The 26952-nt window shown below is 40.5% G+C and overlaps 1 protein-coding gene across 3 annotated transcripts in view; it reads right to left on the reverse strand.

Moving 5' to 3' along the window:
- LOC127421121 (ataxin-1-like) overlaps positions 1-26952 on the reverse strand; it is a 115660-nt gene that overhangs the window by 8298 nt on the left and 80410 nt on the right. Inside the window, exons 1-2 of one of the 3 annotated variants that reach the window (XM_051663898.1) lie at positions 6231-6511; positions 5981-6150 (exon numbers count right to left, since the gene is read on the reverse strand). The exons of 1 other annotated variant lie outside the window; for it this stretch is intronic. The gene's annotated coding sequence lies outside the window, so the exon portion shown is untranslated. Of the gene's footprint in view, positions 1-5980; positions 6151-6230; positions 6512-26952 lie in introns of those variants that run through there. One more of the 3 variants, XM_051663897.1, reaches the window with a different exon arrangement.

Below are 26952 nucleotides of genomic sequence, written 5' to 3' on the forward strand. Positions count from 1 at the left end.
TGGGGGCGATTTGGGGACTCCAATGGGACTACCTCCGCCGGATAACCCCCCACGGACCTCCCATTCCTCAGCACGCTCGCTTGCCCCAGTTGGGCTCTCGGATGAGACCGCCGGCTCGTCTCAGGGCGAGTTCGTCCTCTTATTCGGGGCCCGGGAAGATTATGAGTTATCGAGCGCAGCATCGGAGAATGGGCTTGTCCACTCTGACGCGGAGACTTTGGCTGGGCTTTCCCCTTCGGGTGTGGTCACCAGTCTCAGGCTGACGGGGAGATGACAGACATGCTTTCCCGGGCAGCCGCGAGCGTCGGGCTAGAGTGGAACCCTCCACTCTCCCCTGAACCCTCACGGCTTGATGATTGGTTCCTGGGCCCAGAGCGGCACTCACGGCCACGCTCCACCCCGGTTCCTTTCTTCACGGAAGTGCATGAGGAGCTGACAAGATCGTGGGGGGCACCTTTTACTACCCGGTCCCGATCTTTCAGCTCCCCCGCTCTCACTACCCTCAATGGTGGGGCAGCCAAGGTGTATTCGGTGATCCCCCAGGTGGATAAGGCGCTCGCGGTGCACTTGTGCCCGCAGAGCACCACCACCTGGCGCGGGCACCCGAAGCTCCCGTTCAGGGCCTGTAGGTTTACATCGTCTCTGACGGCTAAGGCCTACGGTGCCGCTGGACAAGCCGCCTCCGCCCTGCACGCCATGGCTCTCCTGCAGGTACACCAAGCCAAGGCGCTAAAAGAGCTGCACGAGGGTAGTTCTGACCCTGGGATTGATGCAGGAACTGTGCTCGGCGACCGACATCGCTCTAGGATGACGAAAGGTCATGGCGCGGTCTCTTGGGTAGGCGATGTCCACCCTGGTGGTCCAGGAACGCCACCTTTGGCTCAACCTGGTCGACATGAGAGAGGCTGACAAGGCATGGTTCCTTGACACCCCCATCTCCCAGGTTGGCCTGTTCGGTGACACCGTCAAGGACTTTGCCCAGCAGTTCTCGGCGGTGAAGCAGCAGACGGAGGCCATTCAACACATGCTGGCCCAGTGCGGCTCAAGACCCCGCACCCCGTCTGCTCGTCACCAAGGGCATCCCCCTGCAGCAACAGCAGCAGCTCCGCCGCAGCCTGCCCCCATGGCCCGGCCCCGGCGTGGAGCCCACCGCAGGAAGCAGACGCCTCCTGTCTCACAACCGGCCGCCAAGAACCCTAGGAAGGCTTCAACGCGCCCCTGAAATGGGCGACCCAGCGGTGAGGAGACCCGCTTCTACGGAGCTGGTAGACAGACCACTCCATCCCACGGTGGAAGGCCGGGAGGAGAATCTTTTGTTTCATTTTTCGCCGCATGCCCAAGAGGCTGCCGTACCCAAAACTTCAAAAAAAGAGTGGTTTCCTTGTTCTCTGGGTCACATGTCAGGTGTGCACGGCCGTCGTCAAGACCGCCGTCCACCGTCCCATTTTGGCCCCCGCCCCTGCGCGCCCAGCTGTGGCACAAACATGCCCACACCGGGTTGGTTCCGACGGACTGCGGGGACGTTGTTCCTCCCCCCCCCCTCCTCGACCAATCTTATGGTGGGCATGAGGAGCCAGGTAAGTGCTTCGATGTCTCTGGATTCAGCATGGCCATGGGGTTCAAGCCCCCTCAACATGGCGCCTCTGGTTCTGCCCCGCCGTGAGGCCCCACCCGCCAGTACGTCCGATGTGATTATCCCCTTGGTCCCCCTTGCCCGGAGTTTGGACGCGTGGCTCGTGCTTTCCAACCTGTCGTGATGGCCTCAAGTCGCTACGAGCCACTCACATCCCGGGCGACCTCAACACCACAGCGGACGCGCTGTCACAACAGATACGCTCAGGGGAGCAGTGGAGAGACTCCACCCCCAGGTGGTCCAGCTGATTTGTAGTCGATTTGATCGAGCACAGGTAGACCTGTTTGCTTCCCGGGAATCCTCCCACTGCCCGCTTTGGTACACCCTGACCGAGGCACCCCTCAGTATAGACGCACTGGCACACAGCTGGCCCCCTGGACTACGCAAATACCCGTTTTCCCCCAGTGAGCCTACTTGCACAGACCCTGTGCAAGGTCATGGAGGACGAGGAGCAGACTGTCCTAGTAGCACCCTACTGGCCCACCCAGACATGGTTCTCGGACCTCACGCTCCTCGCTGCAGCCCCCCCCCCCGGCAAATTCCCCAAAGGAAGGACATTCTTTCTCAGGGACGGGGCACCATCTGGCGCCCGTGATCGGACCTCTGGAATCTTAACGTCTGGCCCTTGGACGGGATGCGGAAGACCTAAGTGTCCTACCACCCGCGGTGGTAGACACGATCACTCAGGCTAGGGCTCCTGTATGCCTTGAAGTGGCATCTGTTCACTAAGTGGTGTTCTTCCCGATGCGAAGACCCCCAGAGATGCGCAGTCGGATCGGTGCTTTCTTTCCTGCAGGAGAGGCTGGAGGGGAGGCTGTCCCCCTTCACCTTGAAGGTGTATGTAGCTGCCATTTCGGCATATCACGAGGCAGTGGATGGTAAGTATTTGGGGAAGCACGACTTGATCATCAGGTTCCTGAGAGGCGGTAGGAGGTTGAATCCCTCCAGACCACACCTCATGCCCTCGTGGGACCTCTCTGTAGTCCTTCAGGGTCTACGGGGTGCTCCCTTTGAGCCCCTGGAGTCAGTTGAGCTTAAGGCGCTCTCTTTGAAGACTGCCCTCCTGACTGAGCTCACTTCCATCAAGAGGGTAGGGGACCTGCAGGCGTTCTCTGTCAGAAAATCGTGTTTGGAGTTCGATCTGGGTTACTCTCACGTGGTCCTGAGACCCCGACCGGGCTATGTGCCCAAGGTTCCCACGACCCTGTTTAGGGATCAGGTGGTGAACCTGCAAGTGCTGCTCCGTTCCCTCCATCAGGTAACGGAGGTTACGAAAGTAACCAGGACATTTTTTGGACATGGTACCATTGTATTTTGCAAATGTACCATAATAATATCATTATGGACATGTTGGAGATGTTACCATGGTAATACTATAGAGTTTAGACATGGACCATGGTAATACCATGATTTTTGGAAAACATTCAATAATAAAAATGGAAATCATTCAGTACTATGGGTTGTATCAAAGAACCATTGTATTACATCTGATACCATCACTGTACTATGTGAGCCTGTCAAAATTCACATCTTCAGAGAGTGTTTTATATTAGAGGTAAGGAGAGACTTATAACTATACGTTATAAGTCTCCAGTCTCCATTCGAGGGGGCATACACTGTACCATATTTTCCATGAAACAAAGCATATCCAGTAAAAGACACTGAACTGCAAAGACAGTAGTGCGCCAGCACAACAGAATGAGAGGAAGAGTGTAATATATTGTCAACTCAAATGACTGCAGCTTACACCATTCTGTAACGAATGTCTGATACTGCATGGAGCCATTCAGGATTAATGACACTGATACCAATGGCTGGTATTTTATGCACTCATACACACACTCACACTACTCACAAACATGCCCCAGTGTGTCTCAGCGGTATCCCGGGGAAAGCCAAGTCCTAATCTTTCACAGTTGTGTTCTCTCAGCCTTGCCTGCTTATCCCTTAGGATTAAACTTAGCACACACATTCATACACACACAGTAGGGAGGGAGGGAGCAATCTACTGACCTACATTAGAAAGAACACTATGCAGCACAAACACACACACACACTTGTAAAACAGCAAGCATATAGCAACAGAAAATCAGCACAGAGGCGCATTCAAATACACATTAACACACACACTCGCACACCCACACATAATGAAGAACAACACCACTGCTTCAGCACTGAAAACTGAGTGCATAGTGAGAGTAGAGAGTGAGATATATATATATATAGAGAGAGAGAGAGAGAGAGAGAGAGAGAGAGAGAAAGAGAGAGAGAGCAGTAAAAGCCTTGTCAGCTGTATCTTGCTGAGCACACTAGGAACAGTATCAGATGACCTGAAACCTAAACTTATTGTCCTCCATCAGCCCTGGCAACACTATGAATCACGTCCCTGGGGCCCCAGAGCCACTGAGAACAGCGGGGACAAATCAGAGGCATTAATAAGAGACATTCACTGTGAATATACACAGAAATGAATGAGAGAGAAAGCTTGGGCTTTTTTCCTCCAGAAAACCACACTCTCACTGCAAAAATGCACCCGATGTACTGCAACAATAGGTGTCCTGCAGAATGTTCTGTGTGTACATGTGTGTGCTGAGTTAGTGGGTCAATGGGAAATGAGCATGAGGACAACAAGGTTTAAGTCAATATAATCAAGCATTATTGACAAGAATGCAAGTCTGTTAGTAATGTACTGAATTGACTGCATTGATTTAAAAATGCAAGAACAAATTAAGTTCAGAAACATAAATAAAAATAAATAAAATGCAAAAAGGGATAGATAAAAAAACACTGAAACAAAATACATTTAATGGATTACTTATAGGCCTACTCTTACAGTGTAAATGGGTAGCTGACATTACATGTCAAGCAGTAAAAACAACATTCTGCAGCGTGATATGTTATACTTCATAACATTTGTTTAATTCTTGTATAATTATTATACACAGTTTTTATGACCTCATATTAACTGAAACACTACAAGGAAATTGTATACTTTAAAAAAATGTGTTTGTCCAAATATGGCCATTTGTATTTCATTAAATTTTATTTTATGCCATTTCAAACTATATAAACATTAACTAATGATCTAATAGGTATTCTATTCTGCAATAATGTTAGCTTTTATTACAACAATTATTAAAATGAATTATTGAGAAAGTCTATTGGGGTCCCTAGGTCTGTAAAGGTTGAAATCTCATGCATTAAACTGGTTAAAATTAAAAGCTTCAATGTTCTCTGTTTGATGCAGTTCGTTCTGCATATTGATTCAGTTTCCATCTGAGAGAATTTATAATACACCTTATTTCCTGTTTAACACTGCATGACTATTTAAATAAAAATAAAAAATAAATAAATAAATAAATAAAAAGGTGATTACAAATGGTGAAACACCTAAAAAGAATCTACCCAGGTACTGAATACTTAGCAGAGTGTCGGATTCTCAAAGTGAAATAAAACTCTTTCAGTCTTTTATTCACACATAAGCTGTGTCTCCAAACCTAGCGAGTTGCCTACCTTGATTGTATTTTGGGCATCATTAGAGCACCTATGATGGTTGCCATCGTTCAGAATGCCCCTGCAATGCCCAAACATTTTATGCACGCTCTAGACAGAAAAAAAGGTACTGTTTAAGGTACAAGGGCCATCACTGGGGTGGTTCACTGAAAGGGAACCTTTATTTTTTTTATCTCAAGTTGGGATGGGTCCATAACTGAACCATAAAAACCTATTGTGTACTTTTAAAGGTACATTTCTATGTTTTGTTCCTCTGGAAACTTTACCTTTTTGTCTCCTTAAGGGTACAAATATGTACCTAAAACACTGGTACCATGACGGCCTTGTGCTTTAAATGGTACCTTTTCTCTGAGAGTGTAGGCAGCTCACAAGGTTGTAAGGCAGCCCTACTGTATCACCCTTCCATTCTCTGGAGTACTATCTCTTTAAGGGGGGCAGACACCGAGCACACAAACTATCACTGCCTGTTCTCTACAACACACTGCACAAAAGCAGAGTGAAACAAAGACAGGTTGTAAAGCAGAGAAAGGGATAAAAAAACAAAAAAAAAACAGAACATTCTTAGGAGAAAATGGATTTGCATCTGCACAAAAAAGTGTAGCTGAATTACTTTTTCTGACCCTTGAAGTCTCAGCGATACTCATGAATCAAAAAGACAAGAGCAAGAGAAAGCTGATGAGTTTATGGCTTTTAGTCCATGTCTATTCACTTTGAAACCATCTATATGCTAGTGTACTCCTAAACATTTACAAAATAACTTTTAGCAGATATACACATTTAAAGTTTACAGTTATTCTCTTCCAGGAAAACAAACCAAATTTATTGATGACTCACCTCACAATCACTTATTTTGTCCAATGAAATGAGGCATAAACTAAAGGCTATTGGCCTTTATAATGTGGGACAAACCCATCGACCTTCCTGTTTCAATAGGAAATTCGTCAACATGGGAAAGAACACTCCACTCTTCAAGCCATTTCAAGGGGTCTTGACACAAAGAGGTGCTAAACACAGTTAGACAAACAAAAATAAGACACACACTCTCAAACATACACAGATAATGTGGAAGTGTGTTCAAGCTTACCTTAGTGTTCAAAGAGGCCATTTGCGTTGCTCTCTCTCTGTCATTACCTAATTCCCATAGAGAGCCCACAAGAGGCAAACAGACACAAAGCGAGCCTTCTCTTTCTTCCTTATTGCGACTTCCTCTGTCCCCCCCGTCCTGACACCTTATGGAGGTACAGCTGTTTGCCCGGCATGTACAGAGGCCCTTCCTGCTCTAAGTCATGGCTGTGATCAGGCACTGCCCCCCTGCCCCGGCGGGCCCCGAGTGTCACACTGGCAACACTGAGCTCTGAGCCCTGCTTGCAGCACTCAAATGTGTGTTATGCAAGGCCTCGCTGGGCTGCCAGCACTCCCCTCCCTCTCTCCCTCTCTCTTTCTCACTCACTCCCTCGCTCAGCTCCACCCACGCCTCACCTCACAGCGCACCACTAACTTCATCAGGTATTCATTCAAAAAAGACCCATGTCAGCTGGCAGCATGCCCAGACCACACTGCTAAAGAAAGACAGAGCGAAAGAATGAAAGGGAGTAAGAGAGAGACACAGAACGAGGGAGGAGTTACCGGAGAGAGGGAGAGATATACAGAAAGATAGAAGAGAGAGGGCGACCAAATAAGAGAATGAGCGAAATTGAGGGGGGGGGGGGTCATAAAGTGAGCGATGGAGATTAAACCACACAGCGATGAAAAGATATATGGGTGGTTGACACATAACGTGTCCACAGAGGTTTTTTTCAACATCAAGATTTTAGGTTATAATTTATATGAATGTACAAGGTAAAGTGTATTTTTAAGGTGCTGTGACTGGGTTTCCATCATAGTAATCAACCATTTACTTTCACTAGTTTATTTTAAATGGTCCTACGATGTGACAGTTACATTTTTACAAATATATATTTTCCAGGACATAAAAGGTGCATGCATAATAATAATAAAAATAAAGCGCAAAATGCTGTTTAAAGGAATAGCTCACACAAAATGAAAATTCTGTCATTAATTACTCACCCTCATGTCGTTCCAAACTCATATGACTTTCTTCTGCTGAACACAAAAGGAAATCTTTTAAACAATATCGTGATCGTTGATTTCCAAATAATAGCAGTAGATGTTGACTCACTTTAAAGCTTAAAAACACCAAAAGTGTCATAAAATTAGTCTTTATGGCTCGTCTGTCATATTCCAAGTCTTCTGAAGGCATACAATCACTTTATATGATGGAGAGACTGTAATTTAAGTAGTTACTCACTCTCAAATCAAATCATTATTATCATTATTAATCAATTATGTGTCACGGGTTTGGTGGCATGTCAATATCATCAATCCTAATTGGTTCTTGTGCATCTCACAACCAAATGTCATAACACAAGAACCTATATATATATTTTTGTGTTCTGCAGTAAAAGAAAGTCAAGTGGGTTTGGAACAACATAAGAGTGATTAAATAATGACATCATTTTCATTTTTCAATCTTTGGGGCGAACTGTTCCTTTAAAATAGTTTAAGATGGAATTTAGCATGTAAAAATGCAGGAAATATCAACTTCCCTTTATATTTCATGTCAACTTCCCATATACACACAAACTACTCAGATGAGTAAATATGCCCTGGTCGCTGCCTAATACTGTATGTGCAATATGCACTCCCATTCATTGCAGAAAGTAATCACTTCAGCAGAAAAGCACACACAAACACAGACCCACACATACATACTTCTACGGAGAGTCACAGTGTTTCTGGGAGCTCTTTTCAGGTCAGCTCACTGAAAACACAAGGACAATGTGACGCTAATCCCATACAGCAAAAATATGACAACCCTAAACTCATGTAATCGGAGGTCTCTGGATTTCTGTGTTAAAAAAAAAAAAAAAAAAAAAAAAAAAGTCTCTGTACGTTTAAGAAAATCTATAAAATACTAGAAAACAACATTGAAGCACTGTTGCTATAGCACCTCTTGGTAAATTGTTACACAGTTCTATGGACTCACCAGCAGGTGGTGGAAGAGACAGCAACGTCTCAGCTTCATAGCTTTCGGCTAGAGAATTTGTTTAGCTGACCTAGTTATCTAAGCAGTTTTGGTAAATATATATTCTGCTCAACAGTGGCGAGGATGGCGCAGTGAAGGCGGACAGCAGAAATTACTCTAAAAAGGAGAGAGAGGGTAAAATTCCAAGCTTTCTGCTTACATCTCTTGATGTTCACTAAGATGTTAAGAATAGCTTAGCAGACATTGTCTACCTAACCCAGGGGGTGTCCAAACTTTTTCGGTCAGGGGCCAAATGCAGAAAAAAATAAAGTGCCACGGGCCGCATCGCTGTAATAATAATAATAAAAATTGTAAAAAAAAATGGCTAGAAGCTATTAGAGTGCCATACATACTATACATAATATTTATATTGTACGCTTAATATTATGCAAGTTTTAATCATAATTTGTGCTCTATGGTATGCTTGTAGGTCCTACATGTAAATAAAAGATTCACTCACAAAGAACTCTTATAATGGAACAGTGATGCGTCTAAATATTATACTCATTTATTCACATTTTTATATTTTTGATGTCCATTCAGTGGCACTGCAAAGAACATATTGATCTGCTACTGAGTGTTGGGTGTGACCCATCACAATAATCAGAATCAGATTACATTTTATCACTTTATGAAGTGATGCAAGGAATTAATCTTTATTTCTTTTGTTTTTTTTGTTTGTTTTTTTTCGCCTATATTGGCCTATGTAATGTGTAGAACTTTGTGTATGATGTTCGTTTAGATTCTGCAGGCATGTTCCTTAATCTGAGGGCCTGCCTATGAGTCAATTTAATGCATAAGTGAATACATCCCTATGGGCTGTTTTATGGAACGTCTGAGGCAGTGCTTTGAGTTCAGGCTCCAGAGCGGTCAGGGTCATTAATACGAGTCAACCTTAAACGCATGACGGTCAGGCAAGGAGTTCCCTTTTTAGGAGAGGGAGTGTGTGTCGTTTAAAGAAACACTGTCAGCAAAACAAGCAGCACAGGAAGGTTTGTTTGTTGCCGTGGCAACAAATTAGCTATGCTCTCCCATTTCTAGGCCTTTAGGGCAATTCAATTAGTTTCCGTGTGTTTACTCTGAAGCGCGTGCAGTCACCTGAGAGACTTATTAATAGAGTAGAGCAAGAAAGATAGACAAAGAGAAGCAGAAAGAGATTATGAAGAAGACAGAAACAGATAAAAAAGCATGGTGACAATTCGAAACAAAAACAGGAGGTAAAACTGTAGATTAAGATCTTTTGTTCTGGAAGGATGGAACCGCTAACTACCTGACAACAAAATATTCCCATAAATCATTCTTTACAGGAAACAAATCTGGTATTTACAGCGGAGAATATCTCCCTCTCGACTGCTTGTGCTCATTAAATAAGGGAAAAAAACCTGACAATATAAAGATATCAAATATCTAATATCTAGCGCTAACATTTACCCTTAACAGCTTTAATCCTTCTTGGAATGATGTCATATACTTCCTGAACTGTGTTCTATTGCACCATTATTCAATAAGAAAAGCCTTCAGTTCTTTGAAAAACGAATCTACTTGTAAATGTACTCAAGAACTTCCAACAACATTCAATGATGATTATATCTGGTGAACAGGGAAGGTGTTTGACCTTATCCAGGTCCTTTTCAACACCAGGTAAAGGTCACTTTTAACCCTGGGTTAAGCAGTATTTAACACTTGTAATTAGGGCTGTCGATCTAACGCGTAAATTCAGTGTGATTAATTATATAAAAAAATAACGCATTAAAAAAATACAATTAATCATGTCCCCGGACCATAATAAGGAATATTCCTTCTGAGCAATTCAAGCTTGAAGTATCTCCTGTTTTCTCCAGGGGGCAGTAAGTGAAACTTCAGCTGTTTGGGCAACGCTCTTAAGGGCCATTCCTGGGATTCGGTAATATTTCAACTTGGAAAAACAAAAAAAAACAAAAAAATCAATTGCAAAATGGATTGCTGTGAACTTTAGGCCAATGATAGGCTTATGTTAAAATATATGGAAATAAACAATATATTGCATACTAAAGCCACTTTTTGAATTTTCTTTTTGGTAACACTTTACATTAAGGTTCCATTCATTAATATTAATTAATGCATTAGGTATCATGAACAAACAATTAACAATATATTGTTTGCAGCATTTATTCATCTTTGTTAATATAAGTTAATAAAAATACAATTGTTCATTGTTAGTTCATAGTGCATTAACTAATGTTAACAAACACAACTTTTGATTTGAGAAATGTATTAGTATATGTTGAAATTAACATTAAGTAAGATTAATAAAAGCTGTAAAGCTGTATTGTTCATTGTTAGTTCACTAACATTGTTCATTGTTATTAACTAATGTTAACAAATGGACCTTTATTATAAAGTGTTGCCGTCTTTTTTTAATGCTTTACTCGTGATGTAATATGATGTAATGCATTTTAATTATATATATTATAATTTTTTATAATATAAATAGTTTATTTATAATTATTTAAATATAACTATTATTATACAGTTGTGCTCAAAAGTTTGCATACCCTTGGAGAATTGGTAATATATGTACCATTTTTAAAGAAAACATGAGTGAGCAGGCAAAACACATTTCTTTTATTTCTTATGGGATTCATATTCAACTGTAGATTATAACAGAATGACACAATCATAAAACAAAACATGGCAACAAAGAAAAAAATGAAATGACCCCTGTTCAAAAGTCTGCATACCCTTAGTTCTTAATACTGTGTATTGTCCCCAGTAGCATCAATGACAGCGTGCAGTCTTTTGTAATAGTTGTCTATGAGGCCCCAAATTCTTGCAGGTGGTATAGCTGCCCATTCGTCTTTGCAAAATGCCTCCAGGTCATGCAAAGTCTTTGGTCGTCTTGCATGAACTGCACGTTTGAGATCTCCCCAGAGTGGCTCGATGATATTAAGGTCAGGAGACTGTGATGGCCACTCCAGAACCTTCACCTTTTTCTGCTGTAACCACTGGAGGGTCAACTTGGCCTTGTGCTTAGGGTCATTGTCGTGCTGGAAAGTCCAAGAGCGTCCCATGCGCAGCTTTCGTGCAGAAGAATGCAAATTGTCTGCCAGTATTTTCTGATAACATGCTGCATTCATCTTGCCATAAATTTTCACAAGATTCCCCGTGCCTTTAGAGCTCATACACCCCCAAAACATCAGTGAGCCACCACCATGCTTCACAGTGGGGATGGTATTCTTTTCACTATAGGCCTTGTTGACCCCTCTCCAAACATAACGCTTATGTTTGTGAGCATAAAGCTCTATTTTGGTCTCGTCACTCCAAATTACAGTGTGCCAGAAGCTGTGAGGCATGTCAGTGTGTTGTAACTGGGCTTTCTTGTGGCATTGGCGCAGTAAAGGCGTCTTTCTGGCAACTTGACCATGCAGCTCATTTTTGTTCAAGCATCGTCGTATTGTGCTCCTTGAAACAACCACACTGTCTTTTTCCGAGGTTACCTGTGGGTTTTTCTTTGTATCCCGAACAATTCTTCTGCCAGTTGTGGCTGAAATCTTTCTTGGTCTACCTGACCTTGGCTTGGTATCAAGACATCCCCGAATTTTCCACTTCTTAATAAGTGATTGAACAGTACTGACTGGCATTTTCAAGGCTTTGGATACCTTTTTATATCCTTTTCCATCTTTATAAATTTCCATTACCTTGTTACACAGGTCTTTTGACAGTTCTTTTCTGCTCCCCATGGCTCAGTACCTAGCCTGCACAGTGCATCCACGTGAGAGCTAACAAACTCATTGACTATTTATACACAGACAATAATTGCAGTTTTAAAAGCCACAGGTGTGGGAAATTAACCTTCAATTGCCATTTAAACCTGTGTGTGTCTGTAACAATGCCAAACATTCAAGGGTATGTAAACATTTGATAAGGGCCATTTGGGTGATTTCTGTTATCATTATGATTTAAAAAGGAGCCAAACAACTATGTGATAATAAATGGCTTCATATAATCACTATCCTTAAATAAAAATCAGTGCCAAAATTTCACAATTTCTGCCAGGGTATGCAAACTTTTGAGCACAACTGTAAGTATTTAATCAACATATATTGAATTATTTTTATTTGAGGGGATTTCTTAGCAAATATTGCGATTAATTCAAAGAATTAATCAGGATACCATGTAATTAATTAGATTAAAAATTGTAACCGATTGACAGTCCTACTTGTAATTTTCACTTTTTGAAACTTGAAGCCTGAAACATCCACTGCGCAAGTTTGTAAATGCAGACGCATTGCTAAGCAAGCTTAATTTCGTCCTTCGTGAAACTCTTAACGCCAAAGTATACTTCGGTTGTCCAATTTGCAGATCGCACCGCACACAGTATGTGTGACGCAAATTGCGTCATCAGCCCAGCCACACGGTATGACTGCACGCCGTCTAGATTTTCTTGACCTGCACACGCGGTCCTCAGCTATGCTGCTATTGACTGTACAAAAAGAGTATCACTAAGAAGTTGTAGTGTGCATGTTTGTGGGATGAGTTTTTGCTTTCAAGTCAATTACTGTAATGGCGGTGCAACAGTTTGTATACAGTATTGCTGAGCAAGTAGGCCAAGTTAAAGTCAGTATATTTATAGCAACTTACCTAAATAATAAAACATCATGTTTTAAGGCTTTTGAAGGTACCTCTATCACCCCCTCGAGTGAACTATATAGCAAATCTATACTTATAATCAACAACCTAAAATCAATAGCTTTATATATCTCCATCGTTTTATAATAGATTAAGTCGTTCGCAATGCTTCATGGGATTATAGTTCATGCCTTCGTGAAAGACGGTAAGTCCACAGACTAGTACTGTACCTTTGTATTTTTGTCTGATTTTCAAATACCTTTTTGCTTCAAAACAAATTTGTAATGTTGTGATTCACCTCTGAGATGGTTGTTTTGTCTTAGAACTCTTTTATGGAGGACTATGAAAAAACTATGGACAAAATGAATGAGAAAAATACTTCTGGAACCAAGACGGCTGAAAAGTGGGTGGACACTGATGCACTCAGACTTCCCCTTCATATGTTGCTCTCCAATTTATTCCCTTTATATATGTTTATACAACAATGTGCATATACATGCATGTCTTTCATATTCATACTTCTGTACCTATACTTCTATTTCCATAATGCAAACGATGATTACTTTCTAGCTGAAAGATCAGATGTGATGCACACTTGGGGGCTGCCAAGAGAGGTTGCAAATATTTTTCTGTATCGTTTTGATGGCACAGCAATGAAACTTCACTCAAATTAAACACTGCAGAAAAAACTCTGCATCATTCAGTGGTATGTAACCACAGTCTAATTACTCTCTCGACGCCAGATGTGTCCTTTCTCTCGCACACACATACAGACTGAATGGTTTCAGAGTGATATGCATTTCTACAGCAGACTCGAATGGCAAGGAGCCTTTGATCGCACCTGCGTGGCAGAGAATGGATGTGTCTCTTTCTTCCCTCCTTTCAGCTGCAGTATCCCTCTCTCCGCTTCTGTCTCTCTGTGAAGCGAGGGATCAACTCAAGAACATCAGAGGCTCTATACATATACATTAAACACACATGTGCACACCCACACACACATACAGTATGTGCATCACAGAGGTCTCCAACACTAGACTCCAGCTATGCACACTTCATACAGTACATTACTTTTAACTGAGGATTGGATTCTCCCTCTCTCTCTCTCTGTCTCTCTCACACACTGTATGTCTTTCTTTTTTACATCACTCTATCACTTCTATAATCATGTGGAACATTCTTCCCTTGCCTGTATCAGCATCATCTGGCTCTGAGCTCTAACAACCCAACAATGACTCATTAGCTGGGTGAATAGACAGATTGGCACGGAAAGAGCAGCGCCACAGTCGTGCCCAGCATGCCCAGCAGTGTTATAGAGTGGAGCATTAACCCCATACTGTGCCCTAAGAACAGTGGAATGGCTGCAGATTACATTTATATGCTTTTTACTGTAGCCCCTGCAGCCAAATGTGATGGCCTAATGCTGGATACCAGCTTAGAGGAGTCAATGAGAGCAGAAGTGGTCGGCGCTTAGTTGTGTCGGAGTGTGTGTACCTAGCTTTAGTCTGGGGAAACATTAGAGCTAAATCTGACAAAACAGCCCTCTGAGGACTATAGATTCATAAATAAAGCAAATAATGTTGAGTGAAATTTAAAAAACACAAACAGTTTTCTTGTAGGGGTAGGGCTAGTCTGTGGCTTCAGTGGTTCTCAAACAGGGGTGCGGGGCCCAAAAGGGGGCCTCAGCAAACTTCCAAGGGGGCTGTGAGATGTCTTAAAATTATTAAATTTATTTAAATAATAAACTAAAACTGATAAAAAAAATAAAAAAAAAGCCTTATTCAACAGTAACTATACTTAACTTTATCTAAAAATTTTAGACATCTATGGTATGTCCCCATTTAGATAGCTAAGTAAATTTGTCTGTGCATGTATGTACTTAGCTATTTTTTAGGGGCAAAAATGTCCCCAAAACTGATCTAAAACCTTCCTTTGGGGACATCCTCAATTGGATTGGAGAAGGGTTAGTCTACAGTAATTATAATTAGTTTTATATAAAACAATATTCTTTGGTATTTCCTCATTTACTTTCTCCACCATGGAGAGAGCTCATACTCTCTTTCTGATGAGCAGAATACCGTGGGAGGAGAAAGAGAGAAAGAACATGGAATGTAACTGCAGCAGAACAGAAACTCTGTCCGGCTCACCTTCTTTCTCTTCCTTAATTTCTCTCTATCATTCTCTCCCTCTGCCAAGTCTGAGGGTGTAACTGTAAATGTGATGGAGGGAGGGCTCCAAGATCTGCCCTGTCACAGTACACACACACGTACACGTGCGCGCGCACACACACTCATGGTTACCTATCTAAATGACGACATACATTAGACTTTGTATTGTTTCTCTATGCAGCTATTGTTACTCATTGAAGTATAGTTTGTATTGAATTGTTTCTTTCTAGGGAGTTTCTTTCCACTGTCACAAAAGCTTGCTGAATTTTGTTCTATATATAAAAAAGGTAAAAAATATGTTCGACAATATAGGAACACAATCTCTGTTGTCCCAGCGCCAACCTACGGAACTTTAAAATGTGATAAAAGCAACAACAAAAAAAGCAAAAACCTTAATTACAATTACACCAGACTAACTCTAACCCAAATCCTAGCCCTACCCCTAAAACAAATCTGTCTATATTTTTACAACATAAAAAATATTTACTTTATTTATTAATAATTTTAACTATTGATGACGTCCCTTGGAGCTTTTGTCAGATTAAGCTATCATAGTGTAAGTAAACCCCACACACAGGAAGTTCTTGCCAAGGAAATGCTTGTTTTACTCTTTAAATATTTTACAGCACAGGAACACCATTATGAGCTCAGGGGCCTTTACACACAAATTACAATAAAGTTTTACTATGACAACAAAGTAATTTAGAGTGAAGTCCAGATTGAAGTAGTATATTATAAGGGTTGAACTCCCTTGATAGTACAAGAATGACAGATGTCTATCTATGACACTGTCCTGTATTAATGAGCATGTCCAAATGGAGTTGACCTTGCCACAGGGCTTTGACTGTCATTCTGAACTAATACTATCACTGAATGACCTCCAAATCTGAGTCACAGAAATTAATAGCTCCACTCTCTCCTCAGAGATAGCTCTACAGACATTCTATTGCGCTCAAAAAGCTCAGATTAGACACACATAATTGCAGACGTGCACTGGAGTCTGGTTTAGAGCTAAAAATCGATTTCACGCGTTTGTTTGTCCTTAGTGCAAACTGTCGATAGTGCTTCGTGTACTGCTCGCCGCAACTGCTCAATGTGTCCTTCTCGCTTTCCCTCCATTCACAAACACTACTAAATCCACCGCTATCTGCGGAGTGTTTTAGAGTGTGTGATGGATTACGCTGAAGCAAAGCACCACTAAGCCCCTCTATTACTCGATAATCCCACAGGAGTGTGTACACACAACTCATAGAACACGGCGAGGTGCTGACAAATAGACACTAAAGATACATGCGCCTGCGACAAATAAAAGGCAGAACAACACACTCATGCTCAGAGAAGAGACAGGGTCTATTTTCACATGCATAATCCTTAATAAACCTGCACAGAGATTCAAACATGACAAGTGCATTCTTCATGCATGATGGGGTCAATTCTCAAACTATCATGCACACTGAAGACGACACTCTAAAGCAATTACATGATCACAAATAACCATAAATATATCAACAGAAAGCTCAGTGATCAAGCCAAATTCAGAACAAAGGTCTGAACACACTCACTTCTTTTTCATATGAAACATACAGGCCATGTCCACACTAATGTCCAGGTGTAAACAGCGATGTGTCTCGTCTGACCACATGATCTGATCACCCCAGACACATCTTAATACCAGGTGTAAATGGGGTCATAGTTGGCATTTACATAAAATGTGTTATTGCATTCAGAACACTTAGATGAAGCGCAATGGAATGGAACAGAATGCAGGGGTCTCACAAAACAATTCGACACAACAGATGACACAACAGATGCGACACAACAGCCAAAGATGTCTATGTAGGATTGCCAACTTTTTGCCACGTGAATACGGGACGCATGATCATTTTGAATGCTTTCATATGGGACAGGGGTCCACCGCAAGCGTTTCACCAGACATTTCACTGTGCGGGATGTTGCAATTTAGGCCAAAATATGGGACATACCAGCTAATACAGGATGGTTGGTAACCCTACGTCCATATGAATGTCTATGGCTGTGTTGTTTAAAAGGGGACTAATTTAAAGACGCAACTTTTTCAAGAGGGTTTTACTGTGTAAACTGTCTAATATCTAAAGCACAGCACTCTGTCAGCATGCCAATTATAGTGTTGCCGCTAAAAATATGAAAACTGAAAAAAAAATTTGACCTCACTAGTTGACTAGTCAGTTGTTGGGCAGCTAGTCCAACTAGTCAACCACTGTGACCCAGCCCTAGACTCGAGCTCACTTTGTCCACTTGAGTACCAAAGCTCAGCATGTGGTAGCACTTGTTCTAACCACCATAGTAGACAATACATTTCTATTTCAAGACCAATTCTTTACGTAACTGCTGTTGATGGTACTTTTATCATAGTGGCACCTCAAGCTTTTAACCAAACAATAAAAAACAAACACCTCTCGCTCATTTTATTGTGTGTCCATAAAATCATTGTCTGTACACCTATGGAAATGTACATACAGCTGGCTGGCTGGACCACTGTTAGATCATTATGCTTCAATGCACCTCAACAGACACTCTCCACACATTGTCCTTTTGTATAAAAGAGCACCACACAACGTAACAGCATGCAGCAAAACAGCACAAAACTCAGAGCATTATCACGACTGTACTGCTAAGAAGACCAACCTCCACAATTCCACTTACAGTACAGCTGTATCACACAGACAGAACATACACATACAATAAGAACCAAAGCACAGCGTGAAGCCCTGTTCAGAGCCATTCAAACACTGTGAACCATGCCGAAAAGAAGTCATTATGTACCTGCGAGAGCAGGGCCGCAGAACTATGAGGGAAGGGGGTGCTTCGCATTGTGGCAAAATGGAATGGGACAAAGTGCAATTGTGCTTGGCGTGGCCTTGTTTGACTCCAGTGCCGGCCAAACAGACTGAAGGGTCAGTTTGAGGACACTGCTGCAAAACAGGGCAGTAACAATGTCCTGTGCACACCAAGCCTGGGACAGAAACAGGACAGGGGCTCCAAAAACTATGCATAAATGTCATTACATTAGACAACAAAATATGAAAACAAGTGGCATCTGCAAACAAATTATGCTAGATCTTTTTTCAGAACCAACTTCACTTTTTACAACAGCTAATACAACTGAACACCTTCCAGTTCTAAGATGGCTGGCTAGCGAATAATTCCAATCAGGAAATCGGTTGCTGGTCAGGCTTAATCGTAACATCTTGAGGTGTTATCTCTCTGTGAAAGCTCCTTCATAAGAGTGATATCTCTCATCCGTGAGCGGTCTATTTAACAGTCCTGTGATCATTGAGTCATGGCAAATTAAACATTTAGATAACACTGAGCTAATAAATAGACATTAACAGACAATAGAGTGAGAAATTAGTGTTAACTGTTATGAATGTTGCCTACAATGCTTACATAAAATACAGCCCATTGCAACAATACTGACTAGGAGAAGAAATTACAAAGAGAGTGAGTGATTTTGGGTTTTGGCTTAAAGGCTGACAGATCGGACCGGGTAGTGTCAGGCCACACTGTCTCGGGTATGGGTCGGGTTTGAATTTCATTTTAAGGCCCGTGAAGACCTCTAAAACATACATAACCTTTCATCCTTGGAACTGATAAAAACACATTTAGGTCCAAATTCAGAAGACAACTGTGCCACCTTTGTGCGTGGTACAGTAGGTAATTGTTCTTCAGCTGAAATTGGTTTGTGCTTACTGAAATTCAAACCACTGCCCCCAGTGGCCGAAGCTGAAAGTGTTGTTGAACGTATGGGCACGTGTGAGCTCCAGTTTCCGGGTGAAATGTCGAAAAGTGAGTTGTAAAGTGAGTTGTAGTTTAGGTGTAAATGAAGTAATACCAACCTTAAACTTAACCATTAGTGGAGTAAAAATGTAATCTTAGACAGAAAATGCAACCTCCTAATCGCACTCATCATTGATAATGTGAACGTACTTACTTAATGGTTTCCAAGTAACCAGAACCTGTCTTTGAGGCTGTTCACGCAATGCGCTATCAGTAGTGCCACAGGAAAATTGTAAACACATTTCTATTAATGCAAAGATGTCTGATAGATAGGGGATGCCGCTTGTCAGTAACTCAGCAAACGAGTCGATGTCAGGGTACTGGAACATTCTTTAGCAACAAGTCGAGTTCCTGTGTGATCATGTTGACCAAACACCCACAAGTTTAACAAGGTGCTTCATTTAAATTACATTGTCATTCTTTTAAGCGCAAACACATCTCCTTTCTATAGTACGTAATCAGACTCACTATAGATTTTGCTTTATTCATAAAACTCAGTGCTGTCTGCCTGCCGCAATTGGTGTTGCACCATTACTACTCACGAAATGCAGGCAGTAAACTGAATTTTATTTAAAAGATATGTTTTTAAACATTTTCTAGTAATCACGGCAGCAGTAATTCAACCAATGCTGATTAAATGAGAAAGAAGAGCATTATGACTGGGCATTTATCCAGAATGGTGTAATTGAGCGCATTGTCTGCATTTTCAAAAGCTGATTCAGTTGCCTGGATCACAGTGGTAAAGTGATGTTATGCAAGTCTGTCATCTCGTGGTAGTATGCAGCATCCTTCACAATCTAGGGGAATTACCCTGTGCAAATAGCATTAGACATTTTTTTGAGCATGTTTATGCTGTTACCTGATTTGCATAATTCCTTTAGTGATTCTCCATGAATTCCCCACTTAAAAGGATAGTTCACCCACAAATTAAAACTCAGTTGTCATTTACTCACCTTCATGTTGGTCCGAACCCATATGACTTTCTTTCTTCCATGTAACACAAAAGAATGACTTTTTGAAGAATGATAACGCTTCTCTTTTTCAAAAGAAGTAAAGTGAATGGGGACTGAGGGACACTTTTTGTGTAAATGATGACAGAATACTTTATTTTTGGCCTTTGAAGTGGGTTGCAAAGCAAGGCATTGCTGATTATTTTTCAGTGAGTACTAATCAGTTAAACAAAACTACATCCAATGTCAAACAGACACTCAATACTGCAGGTTTGACATTGCCTTTAGGTGACCTGTGTTTTAATGGAAGAATAAAGAACCAACATTTCTTGGAAACTTATTTTGCCATATCACATTCATCGCTTGCCTTCCCTTCACCTTGACTCTGTTTACAAAGTAAGATGATATTTTAAATAACCTTCATGAACCTGTATGTTTCTACCCTAACAAAACATGCACTCAGTAACATATCAGAGTTAACTTAAGCAGGGAAGGAGTTTGTCATGCAACTCGTAACATGACAGAGCATATGACTTGTGTCTTTTGCATCGAGCACCTGACCTCAAAGCTGCCCTGAGCTCATCTACACCTGCACAGGGTCATCCTGTCACCTTTCACACACAGCATCAATTACCTTGCCTCTTGGAACTTGTTTGGATGTATAATATAACAATTGGTTTGTTCAGAACAAGCTGTAGCCAAAAACCATTGGGGCTTCTGTATCCACTAACAGTCTTACATGAGGCTTAATTTAACATGTAACTAAAGAGTTTTAAAGATAACATCAGCATTTATGTCTAGTTTGATGGAATGTTAATCCTTGTAAAAACAATGTTCAGTGTCCTGGGCCAAATCCATTCTGTATGGGGTCTGAATGCATGTATTGAATTCGAACTGTTTGCACAGGAGTCTGACCTCTTGACCTAATCTGTCCCCAGACATATGACCTGCTCCACCTGAGAATAAGAGCAATGCTTGTTTGGGTAGACATGGAGCTTAAAGTACCAGTAAGGAAACTCGGATTAAAATAGTAAACACAAACATTTGTGCTCCTAAGCCTATAAAATCCATTCAGTGTAAGAGGTTGTTTAGATAAAGGATGAGTGTGTTTGTATGTGTATTAAGAATAACTTTATTATTAGAGTGTGCATTATTTGTGTATTCCTAAGCAAAAAGCCACAAGCACTGCCAAGAGGGAATAATTCCAGTTTTTTGGCTGGTTTGCTCTACTGTAGTCTAATACTTCACATTTGTAAGGATTCAGACAATAAATATGAATTTGGACAAAGATATGGACAATATGGAGAAAATGTATTTGCCACACACCAGGTGAGAAATAAAAGGAATAGTTCACCCAAAAATGAAAATTCTCTCATCATTTGGATGGGTGGTAGGCAGAGATTGATAGCTTGTGTTTTTTTTTTAACAGAGAGGAGGCCTTGGACATGGGGTTGGTCTGGTCATGGGGGGTGGGGGGGGAGATTAATAGGGCGAAACATCCGTGACCCCGTAGCTGGACAACTGAAGGCACCGGCGGTGGTGCGGCAGGCAGTAATGCCCAGCAGGTTTAGACATCTACCTGTGCATCTGAGTAATCATTTACGCATCCTCATGCCATCCCAGATGTGCATGACTTTCTTTCTTCTGCAGAGCACAAATTAAGGTTTTTAGAAGAATATCTCAGCTCTGTAGGTCCATACAATGCAAGTGAATGGTAACCAAAACTTTGAATCTCCAAAAATCAAATAATAGCAGCATAAAAGTAATCCATATGACTCCAGTGGTTTATTCTATAGGTGTGGGTGAGAAACAGATCAACATTTAAGTAAAAAAGGGCTTTATATATATATATATATATTATATATATCTGTTTCTCACCCAAACTTATCATATCACTTCTGAAAATATGGATTTAACCACTGGAGTCATATGGATTACTTTTATGCTGGCTTTATTTGATTTTTGGAGATTCAAAGTTTTGGCCACCATTCACTTGCATTGTATAGAGCTACAGAGCTTAGATACTCTTCTAAAAATCTTCATTTGTGTTCTGCATAAGAAAGTCATAGACATCTGGTATGGAATGAGGGTGAGTAAATGATGAGAGAATAAGTCTGTAACTCCACCTACAGCGAAACCCCTGCAGTCTAACATCTGATTTTGGACACACTTTCAGTCAGAAAGTGCAGAATCAGAGTTCAGCTGAGTTTTGAGTTTTTAATATTTTTAACTTTTCTTCCATCACCTGACTTCCTTTGGTTTCGGAGGAGGGTCATTTCCCATCATGTCTGAGAGCTCAGTGTTTATTCCTTTGACCTCCTTTCAATGTTCCAGAACCTTTGACTTCCAAGCAGTTCCAGTAAATGAGGGCCAATGTGCTGAGAGAAATGTTTATGACAGCAGTCTGAGGATGAGCATGAGTAATACTAGATGCTGCAAGAGCCTTGAGCTTCCATTCGAAACTGTTTACACAGTTATTCATGTGTTCCGTTATACAATGGTTTAAATTAAAGCTGAAGTAAATTTTTCAATGCTGCAATACTTTCTCCTATCTCAGCTTAAAATGCAGAGACAACTCTTCTGCCCCACAAAGCCAAAACGATGCCAACACTGAAACTGAAAAAATGGCTTAAAAAGTTTTGAATGTCCAGCCAAATGTGGAATATAACAATTTCACACCCCCTTTACTCTAAATCTGAGTATAGTTGAGCCAAACCTGTCTGTCACAGGACAGATCATACTCTACGAGATCTAATTCCAATTTTGACAAAATGAATACAGTGTTTTGCTTTTGTAGGGCAGTATAAGTAAGTCATTTTTAGATTGAGTTCCTCAAAGAGTGTAAACACTGTGGCTCGGTTGCATTTTCAAAACATTGTTTGAGCATCCCAATCTGCCTGATATAGCAACATTGGCTCAACTAATGGCACGAGTTTGGGGCGCTGTCTCTCTCTGACCAATGACAATCAGGGGGAGTTTCAGGAAACCTATTGGTAAACAATAATTTTTTGTAATTCCATTTGGTGATTCTAGTGGCGCAGAAGACACTGGCAGTTGTTAGTGAGTCAAAAAAGGACCTAAAAGTAGTCTATGCATCATATTTCAAGTCAAGACGTCAAGATTTTCCCTGAAAAATTACCAAAATCAGGCTGTTTCTCACAATGACTTCAGAAGACTTGGAATATAACGCACAAGACACATGTACTTTTAGGTCCTTTTTTAAAGCTTTAATATGAGACGCTATTGACTGCAATTGTATTAAAAAGGCAGACCAGAATATTCATTAAAAAAAGGTACAAAAATTAATACAGGTTTGGATAGATAGAATGACAGAACTGTCATTTTTGAGTGAACTATTTCTTTAAGAGAACGAGTGAAAAAGCTTTAACAAGTAAAAGTGTATAAACGGGTGCGGCAATGGGCGAAAACGTAAACGTGTGAATGCGAGGTGCTTTTGTATTTATGCTAGCAATTTATTCATTCTCTCCCTCTCTCCCTCTCTCCTTCTCTCCCTCTCTCTCTCTCTAGAAAGCGTTCCACTGAGATCCCAGTGTGAAAGGACACAGTTTTATGTGTTGAGGGGGAGAGAGACTCCTGCCAAGAACACTTTTCTCATGTGCCGGGGAGCCAAGACTTCCCCCAGTAGCCAAGAATAGCACTGCTGTCCTCGTACACTCACCAAAGTCACACACACACAAAACAAACACAAGGTCGTGTCTTTTGCAGCATCACGCCCCCAGAACTTCAAAGGAGTCATCAAAACGACTTGAATTGGTGATACCATTAAGAAGATCACAGATGGCAAGCTGAATACTTTCATAAGCATACTGCACTTTGATCTAGCAGCTTTTTAATAATGACATCACACCATGTATATGGGCTTCGATTCACTCAAAAGGGATAAGTGCAAAGACATCAATTTCGTAAAAAAGTTCCATCTCTCCAGGTTAACTTAAGGGCAGGTATTTAAGAATTTATCTTTTGTGGACGAGGCAATGGTATACTTAAGTAAATCCTGTTGCAGAACCCCACCTTTGTCACATTAATACTTAACAAAACACTGGGATGTTCAGAACGCATTTGGACTTAAAAAAAAAAAAAAAACAGCAGCAAGAGTGTGATGAATTTCTATGCTTCACCACGCACACTAAGCAGCCTTTGACCTTTTACTGGAAGAGAGCTTTTACTCTAAAAGCCCCTGATTGGTTAGAGGAGCCCTTGGCATAGTAGAGCTGTCTGAGCTGAAAAACAGAGTGAGTGAAAGAGACAGCGAGAAACAGACAGGGAAAAAAGAGGCTCCGCTCACAAAGTACTAATTTTTATGTCTGAAGTCTGAGCTCATATTGAGTGTTTCACAGGCCTTTTTTCCAGTATAACATTTTATTCCTCTTTCTCCGTGAATATGTGAGCATATGTTTCTCTATTTTCACACTTTCTCGTTTATTTTCTCTAGACCCATATTGCCTAAAATCTTTTGATGCCAAGGACCTAAAAAATAAAAGGCAGCTAAATACAGTATTTCCATGTACACTATAAAACCCATTTAAACTGTGAGAAAAATAGTAAGCCTGATATAAGCTATCTATTGTTACAAAATTAAATAATTGTCTTTTATATTGCCGTTGTAATAAATCCATACCATTCTTCAACGTATGTATGTTGCTGAGGAATGAGGAATATTTTTTTTTCCTCACAGAAATATATACAGTACAGGTATGTTTTTATTTCTATTAATTAATAACTACGGTTGTCAGTAGAAATAAAAACAGCTGATTAATCATAATTTCCAACCAGACTTTAGAAAGCATAATGAAACAGAAGATTTTTTTTAGAAACAGTAAGATTTTTTTTATTTTTCCATTTTTTATTATCCGATTGGATATCTCCAATATCGGCTGATTTATCGGCCTGGCGATGTTTCAGTTGACCACTATTAATCATTGTAAAATATTTCATTTTTAAGAGTTAAAACAGATCTGAGAGTGTTACACTCTTATTGGCTGGTAAAAGTATACTAGAAGTAGCAAAAAAATATTTAATAAATAAGCGTGTAAGGGGTAAATGATGTTTGTTTCAATCCTATGCTCTCTGAAGCTGTTTTTATCCAAGTTGCTAATTTAATTTATGTGAAACTGTAGCCACTGTGACTCTCTTATTAATAAAATACTCACGGTTTATAGCATGCAGACAAAACATTGTAAGGAACTTTATCTCATGTCTGGGAGTGACAGCACGTCAAAAAGATCTGGGAGCACTATGTGTGTGCGTTCTTCCATCCATATGACTTTACCGTGCGGATATATAAGATATTTTTTAACCAAGGCCACAAACCTGCTATTTGGCACAGTTCAAGTTTGGATTCGACTTATTTGCTCTCCAAAGCCAATGCAGGCTTTGGATTTTCAGGACACCATTATTTCAGGACGACCAGAGCATCATTTCAGATGCAATGATTGGTCCGCTGGTTAGTCCAGTTTTGCATTTTGTATTCCAAATAAATTCAACAGGGGTTTATTCGGTAAATGTGTTTCCACCATAGTTTATAAGCATTTCTTCTAATTGAATAAAAAATGTATCCACCTCAATGAGCGTATACGTTTTTTATGTGCATTTGGACATTTTATTTACATTCAGCAGTTTTTACGCAATATCCCGTAATGCACATTAAAATATGTGGATGGAAACCCAGCTTGTTATGCTCTTCTGAATGGGCCTAAAGATGCCAAACTGACCCACAGAGCACATTCAACAAGCTGGGGGCCCTAATAGGATTCATTCACACTATCATCCAAAAGACAGACACAAGCAGCAGGGCAAGTCCCCCTAGTGTCATATATTGGAATATTAATTTTGAATATATATATTGGAAAAACTTATGGAATCAATGTAACAAATACCTTATAACTAATAAAATTAGGTCACTTTTTAAATTATTCATAGAATATATCCTGTCAAAGATTATATTATTAAAAGATGTCAAATTGAAATTAATAATGAATGTGCATTGTGTAATGATAAACCAGAAACATTGTCCCACCTATTTTGGAATTGCCATCTTGTTAAAAGATTCTGGAAGGATGTCTCTCAATTTATGTGTAGAAAAACGAATTATACTTTTTTTCCATTGAAGAAAACAATGTTTTACTTTATTTTCATTACAATAACAAAGATATTAACTTTTCTTTTAAGATTCTTTATACATAAGTTGAAATTTTCAGAAAAGAAACCCAATATTAACCTATTTTTGATGAGAGGTAATTATAGAAAATTGCCTTGAAAAGAATTCACCTACTGTACATGATTATCTTAAACAGAAAACAATCTGCCTTGCAATGCACTTGAATTTTTCAGTATAGAGAAGAACACAAAAACTTATCCCATGGATGAATGTATTAACTGTGAAAAGGATACAATTAGGATGTTTGCATGCTCTGTCTCTGAACCGCTGCTTTATGCTACAATATACAGTAAACCTGCGTGTTACAGTACGCCAGCAATGTGCTTAAAGCATGAATCATTAAAGCCATGTTGCCCCATGCGGTTTCTCAGTGGCCGAGTGGCACACCCGGGAAAAACTAGCTTGCTTTTCCTGGAGGTGTTTTACGTGAAAGCGTGGCTTTCAGAGCCAGCTGTGTTGTTTGGTAAACAACAGCCTTGTTGCTAGGCAGGCCTGTATTATTGCTCCACCAATCAGGGGCCGAGTTGACGGGTGAGAAGGACACAGCTTAAGCGAGAGTTATTTTTACAATCATGCAGCAGATAATGTCACACACAAGTATCAAAATGAGACAGAATCAAAGGTCACACGTATTTGAAGACATAACGTTGCACATGCGATAGTGGAGTGTAATGAATTACTGAAATGACAAGGCAAATATTTTTGTAAGTTTATTTTAACATAAAAAAATGTTTTAATATAAAATTATATTAAAAAATATACAAAAATAATAACTGCAATAATACAGAACAAAACAAATTTCATGTAGCTTTTATTGGTTACAACTAGGGCTGCAACTAACGATTACTTTGATAATCGATTAATCTAACGATTATTAGAACGATTATTCGACTATTCGTCGATTATTGCAACGATTAATCATTAGCTCTTAACCGATTATTCAGCTTGTGCCCCAACTTAAAAGGTTGTATTAAACATGCTTACTAACAATAAAGATGGCAAAA

This window comes from Myxocyprinus asiaticus, chromosome 30 (assembly GCF_019703515.2).
Source record: "Myxocyprinus asiaticus isolate MX2 ecotype Aquarium Trade chromosome 30, UBuf_Myxa_2, whole genome shotgun sequence".
In the NCBI taxonomy this organism is placed as follows: domain Eukaryota; kingdom Metazoa; phylum Chordata; class Actinopteri; order Cypriniformes; family Catostomidae; genus Myxocyprinus; species Myxocyprinus asiaticus.